At 43.9% G+C, this 15,741-nt stretch overlaps 1 long non-coding RNA gene across 1 annotated transcript; it reads left to right on the forward strand.

The window, feature by feature from the left end:
* Positions 1-11,809: 11,809 nt before the first annotated feature.
* LOC143443372 (uncharacterized) lies at positions 11,810-14,074 on the forward strand. The gene is made up of 2 exons (XR_013112308.1): positions 11,810-12,084; positions 12,335-14,074. It is a non-coding gene; the product is annotated as an uncharacterized LOC143443372 (long non-coding RNA).
* The last annotated feature ends 1,667 nt before the right edge of the window (positions 14,075-15,741 follow it).

Raw genomic sequence — 15,741 nt, forward strand, 5'->3', positions numbered from 1 at the left:
TGGAGGGGAGGAAGGATATAAGGAAAGAAGTGGTCAATTCTTATCTTTCCTCCACAGATGAAAAGGTGCATTGGATTTAGTATCTAAGAAGTCATTCACATCCTTGACAGGATCCATCTCATTGAGATAGTAACAATACAAGACATAGGATATTGGGAATAGATTTAAATGTGAAATCATATGTTGAAACCTCTGGGTGTAGAATAGGAGAACTGACTTCTATTTCCCAGCAGAAAATCAAATGGTATGAATTGCCTTTATTTTGTATTTTATGTACATACTTATTCACTGTGTGCACCATAGCACACATGTGGAGGTTGGAGGACAACCTGCAGAAGTCCCTTCTCTCCTTCCACATGTGGGTTCCAGGGATTGAACACTGGTCATCAGGTTTGGCAGTAAGCACCTTTACCTGCTAAGCCATCTCAGTAGCCCAAATTGTGCCCATCCCCTCCCCTATGTACACATAAATGCATGACTTCTGTTCTTCTGGGGTACTGCTTCCCTAGAAGCCAAGAAGAACATAAGTTGAGTGCTGGACTATGCTTTGTCAACTCAATTAATTAGAGGTCCCAGAATGACCTTCCCTATGTTTCATGTTAGAATTTATTTTTAAAAAGTGGTATCAACTGGAATCTGAAAGGTAGACACAAAATAGCAGTAATTACCATTAGTGGTCTACAGTCGGACATGAGGACATTCTCAGGTGCTTGGGACCCCAGTCAATCAACATTGTCTTTCACCTGCAACCAGAGCCTCTTTCTAACCACCAGCCCTACAACTAACAGATACAGGCAAGCCAGCAGGAACCACAGAGAAGCACCACAGAGGCAATAGCAATGAAAGACCTTTCAGTGGTGTCTTCCTTTGAAATTCCACTGCAGGCTCTGAGTGGTACATAACATCAAGGATTTCTCTAACCCATTCCAGAGCCTCAGAGACTCGATGCACAATGTATCTCCTTTGAATCTTTCTGGCCTTCAATTCTGTTTCCTCTAATGTTTGTTTAACATCTCAAGTTTCTCATTTTCCTAAGGCTTCTGAAGAATCTGCTTCCCTTACTGATTCGTTGGTACTGGTTGTAAAACACAACCAGAACAAAATCCAAAATACATGAGCTTGGTTTGCAGGTTAGAGAGGACCAGGAAAAGCATCAAGGTCACTATTAGTAAAAGAAAAAATGAAAGCTGGGTGGTGGTGGCGCACGCCTTTACTCCCTGCACTTGGGAGGCAGGGGCAGGCAGATCTCCAAATTCAAGGTCACCCTGTTCTACAGAGTTCTAGGACGGCCAGAGCTACACAATGAAACTGTTTCAGACCAAAACAAAACAACACACACCTTTAATCCCAGCACTTTGGAGGCTCAGGCAGGCTGATCTCTGTAAGTTGGAGACCATTCTGTTCTACACAGCGAGTTCCAGGACAGCCAGAGCTACAAAGTAAAACAAACCCTGTCGCAAAACACAAAAACCAAACAAATTTTAAAAAGTAAAAATAAATAATAAATAAATAAGTAAAATTAGCGATGGCCAAAGGCCAGAAAGAGAAAGTCTTACTGCAATCTGAAAATGAGGGTTTGCATTCTACAACTCAAGAACGAGTGGAGAATAGTGAATAAATTTAATAACTTTTTGCACTGAGCTACAGTGATTTCCAAGTAAAATACTGAAAGCAAGAAGAGCATGATTATGAATGTCTAAAATCTCAGCTATTTGGGAGACTGAGGCAGAGCCTACCTGGGTAACATAAAAGAGTTTTGACCAGGCCAGCTCAGTCAACCAACAGGTTCTCCAGGACAGGAATGAGGATTAAAAGGAAAAAAGACAGGCAACACTGTAGTATGACCCCAGCCAGTTCTGAGGCTGTGGCGAGTTTATTTTTTTTTCCCAATCTACTTTTATGCCATTTTAATTACATGCAAGTATTAAGGTCAGTTTTAGGTTGAGGAACTAGCAATACAATAGAAGCAAATAGTCAAAGAACAAGCAAGACAATAAACACAAATAGTCAAAGAACAAGCAAGGCAGTAAACAGAGTCCCTTGATCACTCCTGTGATCACTGTTTCCAACGGGTTATCAGGATGACCAAAACATTTGAGCCAACTTCCCGTCCTAGCCCAAAGTCATATTCATGCCTGAAGCCTACTTCTTTGTTCTAGCCTAAGATTTAGATTCCTACCTGAAATTACTTCTTTGTTCTAGCCTAAGATTTAGATTCCTGCCTGAAATTATTTCTTTGTTCTAGCTTAAGATTTAGATTCCTGCCTGAACTTACTTCCTTGTCATGGCCCAAAGTCAGATTCCTGCCTGAAGCCCATTGTCCTTGGTCAATGTCAGATTCTTGCAAAGCAGCCCCAAAAGCTCTCCACAGAGTTTAAACCCAGTGTATTAGTTACTTCTCTGTTGCTGTGATAAAGACCACGACCAAAAGCAACTTGAGAAGATAAGGTTTTTTTCATCTTACAGTTCATAGTCCATCCTGAAGGGAAGTCAGGGCAGGGAATCAAAGCAGAAACATTGAGGCAGAGAAAGAAGCAGAGGCCATGAGGGAATAGTGATTACTGGCTTGCTAATTTGCTTTCTTCTACACCTGCTCAGGGGCCAGGGACCACCTGCCCAGGGTTAGCACTTACTACAGTGGGCTGGGCCCTTCCATAACCAGCAGCAGTGTCAAGAAAATAATATCCCATAGGCTTGCCTACAGGCCAACCTGATGGAAGTGGTTTTTCAACCTAGGTTCTCTTTTCTCAGATGACTCTAACTTGTGTCGAACTGATAAAAACAACAACCAAACAAAAAAAAAAAAAAAAAGCAAGCAAACAAACAAAAACCTAATGAGGCAACTTAGGTTGGCCCTGTATCAAAATAAAAATTAAAAATCTAAGCTAATGTTTGCCTAGTATCCACAAGGCTCTGGGGTTACTTCCCGGTCACTAACAAGAGCACACCCATATACTCACACACGTGCATGCATGCATGCACATGCACAGGCACACACTTGAAAGTATCCTTTGGCTAGGTGAAGCGATAAAGTACTAAGAGAAAGACTGAAGAAGGAACCATAATTATGAAGCAGAACTTAGAGGAACCTGTTTAACAGGAAGAGTCAGTTCAAGAGATCTGTCGTGGGACGAAGTGAAAACAGCTAATGACAGTATCATCAAAAGTTGCTCATCTCGATTTTAAGTGTTTTCAGAAGTCTGCGTAGCTGAGCACACGCCTGTAATCTAAGCATTTGGAAAACTGAGGCAGGAGAACCATAGTAAAGTCAACACAGTGAGCTCCAGCCCTGCTTGGGTTATATAACAAGACTCTGTCTCAAAAAAGAAAAGAAAGAAAACAGAGTATCTCAGATAATGCATATGAAGTTATCTCAATGTACTATCTCTACAACTTATAATTATTTCAAAACCTGGGTTGATGAGATGTCTCAGCAGGTGAGAGCTTGCCTCCAGGCCTCAGAAATCCCAGTTCTACCCACAGGACCCACACAGAGGAAGGAGAGAACTGACTCTTTCAGGTTGTCCTCTGACCTCCATATGTGCACCACAGCAGCATATACACACAGACACACAGATACACACACACACACACACACACACACACACACACACGTACATGTACACGCACACACACACATGCATACACACAAGATAATGAAATAAAATATCAGAAAAAGAAATCTTCCATAGTATGTACAGTCTATGCTACTTTTGCTCAGGTTCTGCCTCCTCTGTGCTTGACAATTAAATAAAAAATTTATAATAATAACTAACAACTAATAAATAAGTAAACAGACAAACAAACTAGCAGAGTATGGACTTTAGTCCCAGCAGAGTTAGGGGCATCTGTGAGTTTTTAGGCCAACCTGGCCCACATATCTAGTTCCAGGATAGCCAGGGTTACAAAGTGAGACCTTGTTTGTTTCCAGCACCTATGCTGGACAACTCACAACCACCAGTAGCTCCAGTTGCAGAGGATCTGACACCCAGTTCCAGTTGTCCTTGGCACCTGTGTGTATGTGGTGCACATGAACTCACGAAGACAGATGCACACACACATAATAAAATTATTATTTTTCAAATAAAAAAATTGCTTGATACTATACATGATAGTCTTTTTTCTTGCTATTATTTCAGAAACAAAACAATAATAAAAAAAAAAAACCCTACTTACAACGCATTCATGTTACATTAGGTATGACATCTAATCTAAAGGAGACTGAAATACATCATTGTATAGGAAGTGCATGAGCACCTGCAGATTTTTGGTATCTATCTATTTGGGTCCTAGAACCAACATCATGAGCATTAAGTGGCAACTGTATATAATTTCTATTTGTCAAATTACAAAAAGAATATAGGAAACAAAATCCAGGATTAGCTTATGATAGACACTAACCTCTGACATACACATCTGCTGCTGACATAGGCAACAGAGGGCTCTCAGAAAGAGTGGCCTGGGAGTGGGGAGAACCAAGAGTTAGACTCTAATGCCCTACGGCTGAGACTCTGGACACCTTTAAGCCCAGAGCCTCGAAATCTTTCAGTTAACCAGATGAACTTCTAGGAATCAAAGGACTTAGTTCCAAAGAGGACTGAACTCCACATAACTATGAATAAATCTAAGAAATGGGTCGAGCTCAAAAAGAACCATGGGTGTGCAGCTAGAGAGATGGCTCAGCAGTTAAAAGCATTTGCTGTCCTTCCAGAAGACCTGAGTTCAATTCCTAGCACCCAAGTCAGGTCATAATCCCCTGTAAATCCAGCTCCACAGGATCTGACACCACTTCTGGTTTCTATAGGAACCCACATGTGTGCCATACATTCTCACAGACATACACATGTAAATACCTTTTCATCTAAAAAAAAAGAGAAAGAAAGAAAGAAAGAAAAAGTTGTCTGTCTAGTTGACTAGACCATAAATCTCAGATAAAGAAACCACACCCCAATCTTGTAGCTGTCAAGGATAAAAAATATTGATAGAATGCTCAGAATATTTATAATAGAATATTAAAAAATATTGCTATTTAGTCTAGATTGGGCATGAACACTGTGTAGCCCAAGTGGGCCTCAAAGCCATTCTCCTTTTGTGGTCTCAGGCATGCTGAGATGTCAGGTTTGAGCAGCCTCTCTAGCTTCTTCCAGGTTGTTTTGAACTCAGAGGTCTGCTTGCCTCTGCCTCCCGAGTGCTGGGATCAAAGGCATGTGCCATGACTGCCCAACAATAAGCTCTCTATTTCAGTGACCCTGATGCAGTTTCCTGCTCCAGGACACAGAGGCCGGGATCTAAAGCCTTAACTCAGACCTGAGACTTGACTCTTAAGCATGTTCCCCCTGACACTCTGGCTTTCTCACGTTCTCTGAACCCCATGGCTAACTTAGTAGGCACCACTTTTTCTCCATCTCTCCTTACAGTTGCCAGGAATTTCAGCCTGCCTGCACTGCTGATTTTTCTCTCAGATCCTGATAAAATTGTCTTCAAGTGGCCGGACAGTGGTGGCGCACGCCTTTAATCCCAGCACTTGGGAGGCAGAGGCAGGTGGATTTCTGAATGCGAGGCCAGCCTGGTCTACAGAGTGGGCTACACAGAGAAACCCTGTCTCAACTTGGCAAAGTTGACCTCTGACATTCATGCATGTACCCTGGTGAACCCATACCTAGTAAATATATATATTTTAATGAAGAGGAACCAAACTGGGTCTGTAAGATGGTCCAGTTACTGAAAGCCATTACTGCCATCCGAGTTCAATTCCTCAGCCCACATGATGGAAGGAGAGAAGTGATTCCAGAAATTTGTCCTCTGACTTCCATATGCAAGCCATGATACACATGTAGATACACAGAAATAATAATAGTAATAATTCCTGAAGATGATTTTCATATAATATGCATATTATAGAAAGGCCAAACTGTACTAATGTGAGGTTGATGATATAATTATTTCTCCCCATTAGTTTTTGCTTTGTTGTTTGTTTTGTAGTTGTTTGGATTTTTGAGGGGATCTCTAATAATACAAGGTGACTACAATAGATAGAGAAAATAAGCTTGAACCTCTGATCCTCCTGCCTCTACATCTTTCAGAATGCTGGGATAAATAGGTAACTCTGTAATTCCAATGCTTTCAGTTAGGAAGACAGAAGTTGAGGACCAGAAGCTTGGGCCCAGGAATTCAAGCTTTGGGCAACATAGCCAGACTCTGACTCAAAACAAAAAGGACTGGAGAGCTGAGTCAGCAGTTAAGAGCACTTGCTGTTGAAAAGGACCCAGGTTTGGTTCCCAGGACTACAGGATGTCTCACAACTTTCCTTAACAAGCTCCCACACCAGCTGAAGCCGACAGGCACACATGTAGTGCACATATACTTGCAGGCAAAATGCTCCTATACATAAAATAAAAGTGAATAAATAAATAAATAAAATAAAAGTGAAAAAAAAAGGCACTCACAGTTCCTGTGAGAATGTGGCCCAGTACTAGAGCACGTCCCTGGCATGTCCTGGGTAGAAGTCTCAAGTGAACAATAATTGGAATACTGGGAGTAGTAATAGTAGGAGTTTTGGTTTCTAAAACATGAAGACAACAAGACTTACTGTTTTGTTTAGGTTTTGGCCTGTATGTATGTATGTATGTATGTATGTATACCACCTGCATGCTTGCTGCTCAAGGAAGTAAAAGAGAGAGCATGAGATCCCTGGGACTGGATTACAAATGGTTGTGAGCTGCCACGTGGGTGCTGGAAATAGAACCTGAATCTCTTACAAATGCAAAAAGTGCTCCTGACTCTGGAGCCATCTCTCCATCCCCTACCTATGAAATCTTATAGTTCGTGTTTGGTACTGTTAACTTAGTAGTGTTTGTTCAGACAGAAACAAAACACATAAAAGGAGAAACTGATGTGGGAAAAGCAAGTTTACAAAGGCTCTGCTTGAAAGAACAGAAAGTAAATTTGAATGAAAAATTAAAGAGAACTTAAAATTGTGTCACTTTTCTATTGAAATACTCATAATATTTCATGAAATCTATCAAATATTTTCATGACGGAGATATACCAAGGTTCCTAATCTATGTATTTTGTTTGTGAAAAATATGCTTGGTTCATAAGCCTACAGGTAAAATATAAACATTTTTTCCCTTTGTGTACTAGGCTGGCCTCAAATTTACTATCGTCTTGAACTTCTGATCTTTTTGCTGCCACCTCTTTATGGGAAGCTGGGGATTGTGACATACACCACCATGCTTTTGTATATAGTGCTAGGACAGACCCCAGAGTCCCTATATGCCACACAAGCACTCTACCAAGTGAGCTACATCTCCAGCCCCTATATCACGCGCTTTTAGATAAAACATGCTTTGTTTTCCATTCCTCTTAATATATTGGGCATACTTGCTCACCTAAGATAAAGCTGGTTTGTTTGTTTGTTTTTTTCTTTCTGTCTGTCTTACAGCTATTGTTTAGATTTTTGTTTATCTAGTCAGATACTAACTTTTAAGCTTTTGGGTAGTATATCAGTCTGATACATTACTTCTTCCAGGGGTTTCCCTAGAGAACTATAAATCTGCAATGAGAAGGAAGTAGAAATATAGGTAAGTGAGAGACAAAATGCTAAGGAAAGAGTCCCTGTGAGAAAGAGTACACAATGGAATATTTCATATTCTAAGTTATTCCAAATAGCGTGTGCCCTCTAAGTGGTCCCTCCTTAAGGCTTTACCCACACAGATGACCTTAATCAAACTTGGTCCAGATTTATGAAGAGTTTCAAATTAAGAAACTTTAATTTAAAAAACAATCCAACCTCCCTGGATGGTTTCCCAGAGTGCACCCAGCATCACTAGCTGTAGCTAGGGGAGAGATCCTAGTCACAGCGCCAGTCAGGTCTCCAAGAGTTCTGTGACTGATGCCTAATGGAGCCAATTTTCACTCTGGCAGAACAAATTCAAGTTCAATACTAACTTGAATTCGTTGCCTTCGGATGCTAGGAATCAGATCTTTGGAGAGGAAATTGTATCAACGCCTCTGTCTATTAAGTGATATTCCATTTATTTCATCTAAATAGCTAGCAGGAACAATTGACGGGAGCGAAACCTAAAACAGAAAACAAATCTTTTTTAATTATGGAATCTGCTCTATTCTTTTTTTAGCCTTCTTTCTTGTGTCTCCTTCAGGGCCTCCATTTTCTACAGGCTCCCCATCTCAACAGTGGACCACTGATCTTTCTTAAACAAGAGCAAACGCTCCCGCGGCTTGGCTCACCTACACTAACAAGCATATTACAGTCACAGGCCATTGACTGTCACTCACATTTTTATTACCCCGAGTTTGATGAACATTGATACACTTGCATGTCTCCCTCTGCACCGGAAAGAAAAGTAATAATTTAGATGGAATTCTAAAAGTTAGCATGTTTTGTCAATAGCTCCATTGTTCCCCGGGCCCATTCATCACAGCTTGCCCGCCATTGAAATCCTTCCTCCCTGACATTATTAAAGTCAGTCATTATTAAAGTCATTTCAAAAAGAGATACATGGACCACTTCTAAGATATTGTCAAGCTGGAATCACATTTTCGGTACTTTATAGTGTATTGTATTTTCAAGCGTCTGAAGCAAATATAATATTCTTGCATATTTCCTCTGATAGAATCTCATGTAGACAAAGATGAGATAGGGAAAGTGATGTTTATCACATGACTTCGGCATCCTCTCTTCTGATAAACTAAGATGCCCTGAGAAACCCTGCATTGGTTTCCCTCTTATGGAGCAAATTAAAGGACATGAGCCAAGGTTCTTATATTCATATTTGTAAGAAAGAAAAAAAAATCTTTGAAGATAAAGCACTTAATTGTATCTGTATTCATCCAATTTCACTAAAATGTAACTTGGAGATATAATTTTATAAATAATCACATTGTCGAAAAGACCACTTAATGGATTCTTGAATTGTGTCTGTCACTACCCTCAACCCCACAAGCAAAAATTAAATTTAATTAAAACTTCATAAAAGGCCCAAGACACAAAAACTGCATAGTTTCTAATTTTCCAAGCCTTTTTTTTTTTTTTTTCTGGAGCCATTACTTAAGTAATTTAAACCAGATAGGTTTAAGTTATTGGTGGTATGTAGCAAAGAGAATAGCCTTATGGAATCATATACTGGTTAGTCATTTTCAATTACTATGACATAACTTTACCAAAATACGACTACAAATGAAAAGCCGTCCTTCGGAACATTTGGAACGACTGTGACATATCTTTCAATATCTTTTCATATTTTGGTACAAAAACATGGCTTTGAATAGTTCAATAATGTTGTTTCTCTTTTAGTTTCAAAGAAATAAATTCAGAGCAAAGAAGACAATTTTATTTGTTAACAGATGATCTTTAATAAAGTGCATACAGGCAGAAACAAGGTAGGTCCCCAGCTTGAATGAAAATCGAACCACAGGCCTAGACTGACAAATTAGGTAAGCATACGCGTTTGTACTCGTCTGTGCACACTCACATGTGAGAAAGCAAACACCGAAGGATGGTGGGGGGGGTCACAAACCATAAGTTATCTCATTTAAATTATTTTTATCTCTTGTCCCAGAAATAGACTCAAGTACTATAAAGCTCTATACACACTTTCTGTTAATGAAGTACATCAAAATTAGTTGAGCTTCTCACAGGGACTGAGAAAAACTTCATTCAACTCAGCAACTGCTTTCAAAATGAACTAATGAGCACAGTACCTCTCAATTATACAAACATTTTACAAGACTTTCTGCCCCGCCAATATTTTGGATTTTTAAAGTGTTTTAGGTTTCAAAGAACAAAAAGAGTGAAAAGCCGCCTCCATCCATCCTGTCTCCCCCAACCCCCTCCCACCCACCCACACACACACAATTTCACCGAGTAATTTATCTTAGTTTTACTTTTTAAATAAAGGTCATTCTCTAGGTTTTCTTTTGTCTGCCTTCCCTTTCTATCGCCACTAGCACATATTTGGGTGGTGGGAGAGAGGTCCTAAATAGGACCCTTAAGAGAGGAACGTGGGAATAAGGAAACAACTCTCCTGGGACTTGCCCACTTGACCCTCGGCGTTCCCCATCGACCCTTTCCTATTCTCTTCCTTCCTCTGCCTGTTCTTCCAGGAGTCTGAGCACCTCAGGTCTGCACGCAGTAAACTGAGTTTTGCTGCGTGGTGCACCTAGAGGCTTTGGTGAATTTCCCCAAGGAAAGCTTTGAGAAGCATCCATGAGTGTTTCTTCTGGTGAGCTTGTGTGTAGACAACCCAATCGCCTACCCTTTGGGTAGATCCACCGACCCAGCTGGCGCTCTCTAGAGGAATGCCGACACCCAAATGCTGCCCACTGCCCTCCAGTCACAACGGAAAAAAAACACCGGATGGGGCTTGCCTGAAGCACGTGGCCTCTGATGACTCGTAGAGAGGAGGCACGCGGGTGAGAAGCCAGGGAAGAACCTGGCAGTCAGGAATACAGCATGTGCCTGAATCCCCACTCGGCTCCCTACGTGCCCAAGTCTGCCCTGCAATCCAAAGCTCAGATCAATTTCCCTCTTTACCAGAAGGACAGCTTTTTCGTTGAAAAGTTGAGGGGAGGAGGGGCACGACAAGGAAAAAAAAAAGGAAAGGAAGTGTGCTCGCATGTTAATTTGTTTTTTTCCCCCTCCATGTGCTTCCAAATTAAAAAGTGGCCTCTTAGGCGACAGGCCTGCGGTTTTCACAGTGTAAAACGGATTAGTGGGCAGGCTCCTGCCCTTCTCGACTTTCGCTTGCGGTTTGCAACCCCCAGGGCGGGTCTGACCCGGAGGCACCTGCCCAGGAGAGCTTTGCCCACAGCTGCCTAGCGCGTGGACTCCGCTTCTCCGGCGCCAACACCCACCCCAGGGACTATCAGCCTCCCACCCGCGGGGCGGATCTCAGGCCCAGTGCCCAGGGGGAGGGGAGTTCCCACGGTGTGGATGATCAGCACACTCAAAGCCAGCAGCCGGCCTTCTGGCCCTTGTGCGCTCCAGTCCCGGCTCTTCTCCGCCGCTCCCGGGTCATGGGTGTGCGGGAGTCGAGGGACCGTCTGCAGCCCCCTGCTCCCAAGGCGCCGACCAAGAGGAAATAGACTGAGACCGCGGGGAACCCTACTTGCTCATTCATAGGTTTTTCTCCAAGAATCTGAAGTTCGTGGAGGACACTTCCAAGAGTTCTCATATGTTTGTCAGTCGGTTCAAGAAAGAAAAAAAAAATGTATATGATAACTTCGAGCTGAGGTCGCTGAAGCTGCAAGACGTGGATCCCAAACAGGCTGGACGCGCAGTCCAGTCCTCTAGTGCGTGCACCTGTCCACGAGTTTGCTGGGAGTGAGAAGATTCCGAGATTGGCCAATCTCATCCCATGCTCACCGTCACTTACGTTTAATAAACAAAAGTAAAAGTTTCCTTTCCAGTTATAGAAACGCCTTCTGGCCTTTCCGCCTTGAAGCGGAATTTAGGCATTCTCTTATACTGCTGGGAATTATCACTGTGACTAGTCGATCCATAGTGAGGCATCCACAGAAGAAGTCCTGCAGATGGTGGGGGCAAGGGTCCAGAAAATAGGATCGGTGAGGGACAGACTCCGGGGTTCTGGACCGTCAGGCCCGTTACGCTTGGGAGACCCTTGCGCACGAGGGTGAGGCGGGAACTAACCACCTCCACCCCCAGCCACTAGGGTGATGGAGAGAATCAGGCGGGTTCCACCTTAAGAGTCGAGTAGTGCCCGGCTGCGCAGACGCCTGGCACCTGCAGGGGGCGCTGCTGCCTCGCGGTTCCTCCCGCGCCAGGGCACAGCGGGCTCTGCAGCTTCCAGGCTTTCGTCCCCGGAGGGGGTGGGGACCCTAGGGGAGGAAGGGCGCGAGTGCTGCCGCTAGGTAAAGTACCCGAGCCCTTCAGGATTGAGAAACAGCCTCACCGAGGCGCTAGCTGCGTGGAGCTTTCCGTCATTCGGCCCAGAGAGGAAGTGCAAGCAGGCGCCCTCCCCTGCCCCCACCGCCTGCCTTCCTGCGTCCCTCCACCTCCGCTCTCCGACCCCGACCGTGCTTCCCAGACCCTTTGTTCTCCAGGTTGGGAGCGGCTGGGTGGGTTCCCCGGGGAGGAGGTGCCCCCGGCTGCACGTGGAGGGGAAGGAATTGTCGCCCGGCTCCCGATCCGCAGTTCTCGCCCTTAGAATCCCCTGAGCCCCACCGCCTCTGACTTGGGCAGCTCCGTGCGGGCTTTCCCGCCTCTCTTTCCATGTCGCCGCCTCCCGGGTCTCCAGGAAGAGGAAGGGTAAAGATTGACGCCAGGGGTTAGAGAGACCACGTCTACTTCCAGGCGCTCAGAAGCCCCTGGGACTCGTTTGGGCCTGGACTCACAACGCCCGCCGCAGGTCTCAGAGGACATCCTCAGACCTTGGGCGCACGGTCTCGGCAGCAAGTCCCGACGCAGCCTCTCTCTTCGTGAGGACCCCAGAACCCCAGAGGGGAGAACGGGACATTGTATGTCGCGCCCAGGAGTCTGATTGCAAACGAACGCCCTCTCCACCCCACCCTCGGCGGCGCCACCCGCGTCGTCCCTCTGCCGCGCGTGACCCCAAGGGCTTGGGCGATTGTGCCTCCCTGAGTACAGTTACAATTGTGTTCGGCTTAATTTCTTACTCGGTTGAAGGCGTTGCGGAGTAAAGCCAAGGGATCAGGATGTGGGGTCGGGGAGGGGAGCTAGAGCGGGAAACTGCGGGGGAGGGGAGGGCAACTGCACAGTGAAGGGCTACTACGGGTCCCGGGTCCGAGGTCACCAAGCAGCACTGCTCATCCAGGCCCAGGAGCCTTAGCGTGCCTGAGCCTCGGCCCTGTGCACGAATCTCCGCAGACGGCCATCCTCACTGCTTGTACTCCAGCACGTTTGCGCTCGGCCGGGTTGGGGGAGGGTTCCGTACCAGCAGGGTGTCACCATGTAGGTGCAGCCGCTGGAGTAGCTGCTCGGCCTGTGGCTGTCAGCTCCAGGTTTACGGGAGCCCCCTCCCGCCTCTTGGCTTGACCCAGGTCCTCACTGGCTGGTCTAAAGGCGCGCTAGCACTTCTCTCCGCAGCGGGTTCCGGGGGACACACCCCGTCCCCACCCCCGAGAGCTGGCGGCCAGCTCGGTATGCCAGGCGGCCAGACGGGCGCCCTGCCAAATTCCGCGTTCCTCTCCAGGAGACGGGGAATTGCGTCCCAGGCTCGGGAAAGCCGGTAGTTAGGGCTTGGGACTGGCTTGCAAAGCCTCCTCCCGCCCCCCAAAGGCGCCAGGGACGCCTCTGCAGGTTGGATTCCTGCTCCGTATCACTTCAATTTTAATTAATCTTTTAAAACACCGCTGTCACGTCGCTTGCAGAAAATTAATCAAACTTGAATCCTTGTTGCATAGCAAGAATTTCGATCCAAGTCTTTTAAAAAGGACTTGACTTTGCAAAGTCACGTCTTTTACAGTTCCTTCATTCCCCCTTTAGCAAGGGAAATACTGCAAAAGTCAGGACATGTTTGCTTCTTTCTGTCTTTAAAATGAAACTCTGCTTATTTCTGATCTTTATTTTCTTGTCTTTGGACAAAAAAAAAAGTTAAGCGATAAATTGCCTTACCTCTGTTAATTCAAAATATAATTAGTTTGAATGATCTTTGTTTAAGAGCCCAGATAAACTAAGATAATCTTAATTTTAATGTGACACGACCCCTATTTTTCCTTGTGAATAATGAGAATAAAGAAGTCATTAATTAATACCAAGGTATCTCCATAGAAGATGCTATCTGGTGGTGCAGAGACACTGAAACAACGGTTGTATTAGTAATTGATACTGTATAATTGAACATGAAGATAGTCGTCTATTTTTAACCTCAAAGCTCGGAGTTTATTTGGTGATTACTGAGCTTCTAATAATTAATTTTAGTCCCTTCTTGATGCAAAAAATAATTCTTACAATTCCCAGCTCCCATGCAGCAGAGGCTTCTTATTAAAGCCCACCCCTCAAAATGATTGTGAAGCTATATCATGTAGCAACCCTTTCTGTTCCATTATTTGTAATAAATTTGCTCTATTTTCATGTCCGATTACATTTTCCTTTGCTGTAATTTACTAAAATACAAGAATATGCCTATCTTCTTACTACTGCTTTGTCTTTCAACTCTGTCTCAGCTTTAATACGTGATTCCTAAGGCTTTCAGTATTTTAAGTTTCTACAATTTAAAGATGAATTCCATTAAAGAGTCAACATTTTTGTACAGAGTGTTTGCCACACACCAGACTCTGATCAAACCCACAACCTGCATTAGCTCACACTTTTCTGTTATTAAAACAGACTGCAAAACACATCCCTCCTTTTCCAACATGAACTGAGTAACAGCCACTGCACTTTCCCGGGCTAAATTTAGTGTTAGCACAACTTTTGGCATTAATATAAAAATTCTCTGCAAAGTAATAAGGTCTTTCAAATAACAATGGATATTTAGACTCTAGCAGTAAAGTGTCTAGTTATTTCTCACCATGAATTTGCTAATGGCCCTCCCTGTCTTTTAACCAATGGAAAGGGCTATGGTGTTTTTTCTCATATGTACAAAGTTAAGAAAACCTTCCGATACCTTCCTCCAAACACGCGTCATCCCAAGCAAATATGAAGCATTTTATACCACATAAATATTCTTAGAACCTACCCTACTACGTCGTCCGAGCATCCTGCTTAATTACCAGCACTAGTCCTGAAACTATTGGAAAGTACTTCAGCTGCACACTTTAATTTCCCCTTTACTACAATTAAAACTTTAGATCAATATATGCTGGCGTAATTCTCTTCCCTTGGATCTTATATTTTCCCACTATAATTTAGGCTGAAATGGGATTAAAACAGGATCTAGAGTTCTAATCTCGGTTGATGTTTTGGTGTATTCACAGTAATGAGTCCTATTCCCTGCGGTCATGAAGCTCCCAAATGTCAATCAAGCAAACTGATTCAGAAATGCCATTGTTCGGCTCCCACGTCACTCGCCTTCCTCTCATTTTATTGAACAATACCGGAGTTCTCTGATCAGTCATTCGGAATATGAGGCATTATCTGGGGAAAATTCACAAAGTGTCTTGATCTTTCTTTGGGAGATACTGTTAAGGGGCTTCCGTAAGGCAGAGAGCTTGTTTATATTTCTGCCTTTGGACCGCACTGTGGATAGGGGAGAAAAAAAAAAAAGCAAGGAATACCTCCTGAAAGAAAATCATGCCGTAAATCTGTCAAAAATTAATTCGTCCAGTCGAATGTTACATTTCTATTTTCATGTTGTAAGCGTACTTATTTGTCATCTAAGAAAGTATCACGGGGTGGGGGTCAGTTGACATGCCCCCACATCCAACCCTCTGTTTCACCTATCTAATAATACTGATGTGTTTACAGTAGTTAACTAAGAATTTATTTGGGAACTGGGAAGAGCTAAGCTTCACTAGGAAGCTCTCTCTCCTGCCCACTAAGGGAGCCTCTACCCAGAACTCACTCGCTTTTCCCAGTCACAATTCTGGGTCATTCGTGCTTGCGTCCCCGCCCCGAGACAATTCCCAAAGCTGAAGGCATCTATAATGTTACCAGCTCCAAACAGCCAAAATTAATAATCAACTTAATTCATGGAGGACTCGAGCCTTTATCCTCAGTTCCCTGAAGGCAGCCGGTATGGAGCCCGGCTCCTGCGAGCACTTCCTTGCAGGGAGGCAGGCGTGCAGGGACAGATGTCA

The sequence above is a fragment of the Arvicanthis niloticus genome, chromosome 8 (genome assembly GCF_011762505.2).
Source record: "Arvicanthis niloticus isolate mArvNil1 chromosome 8, mArvNil1.pat.X, whole genome shotgun sequence".
Taxonomy (NCBI): Eukaryota; Metazoa; Chordata; class Mammalia; order Rodentia; family Muridae; genus Arvicanthis; species Arvicanthis niloticus.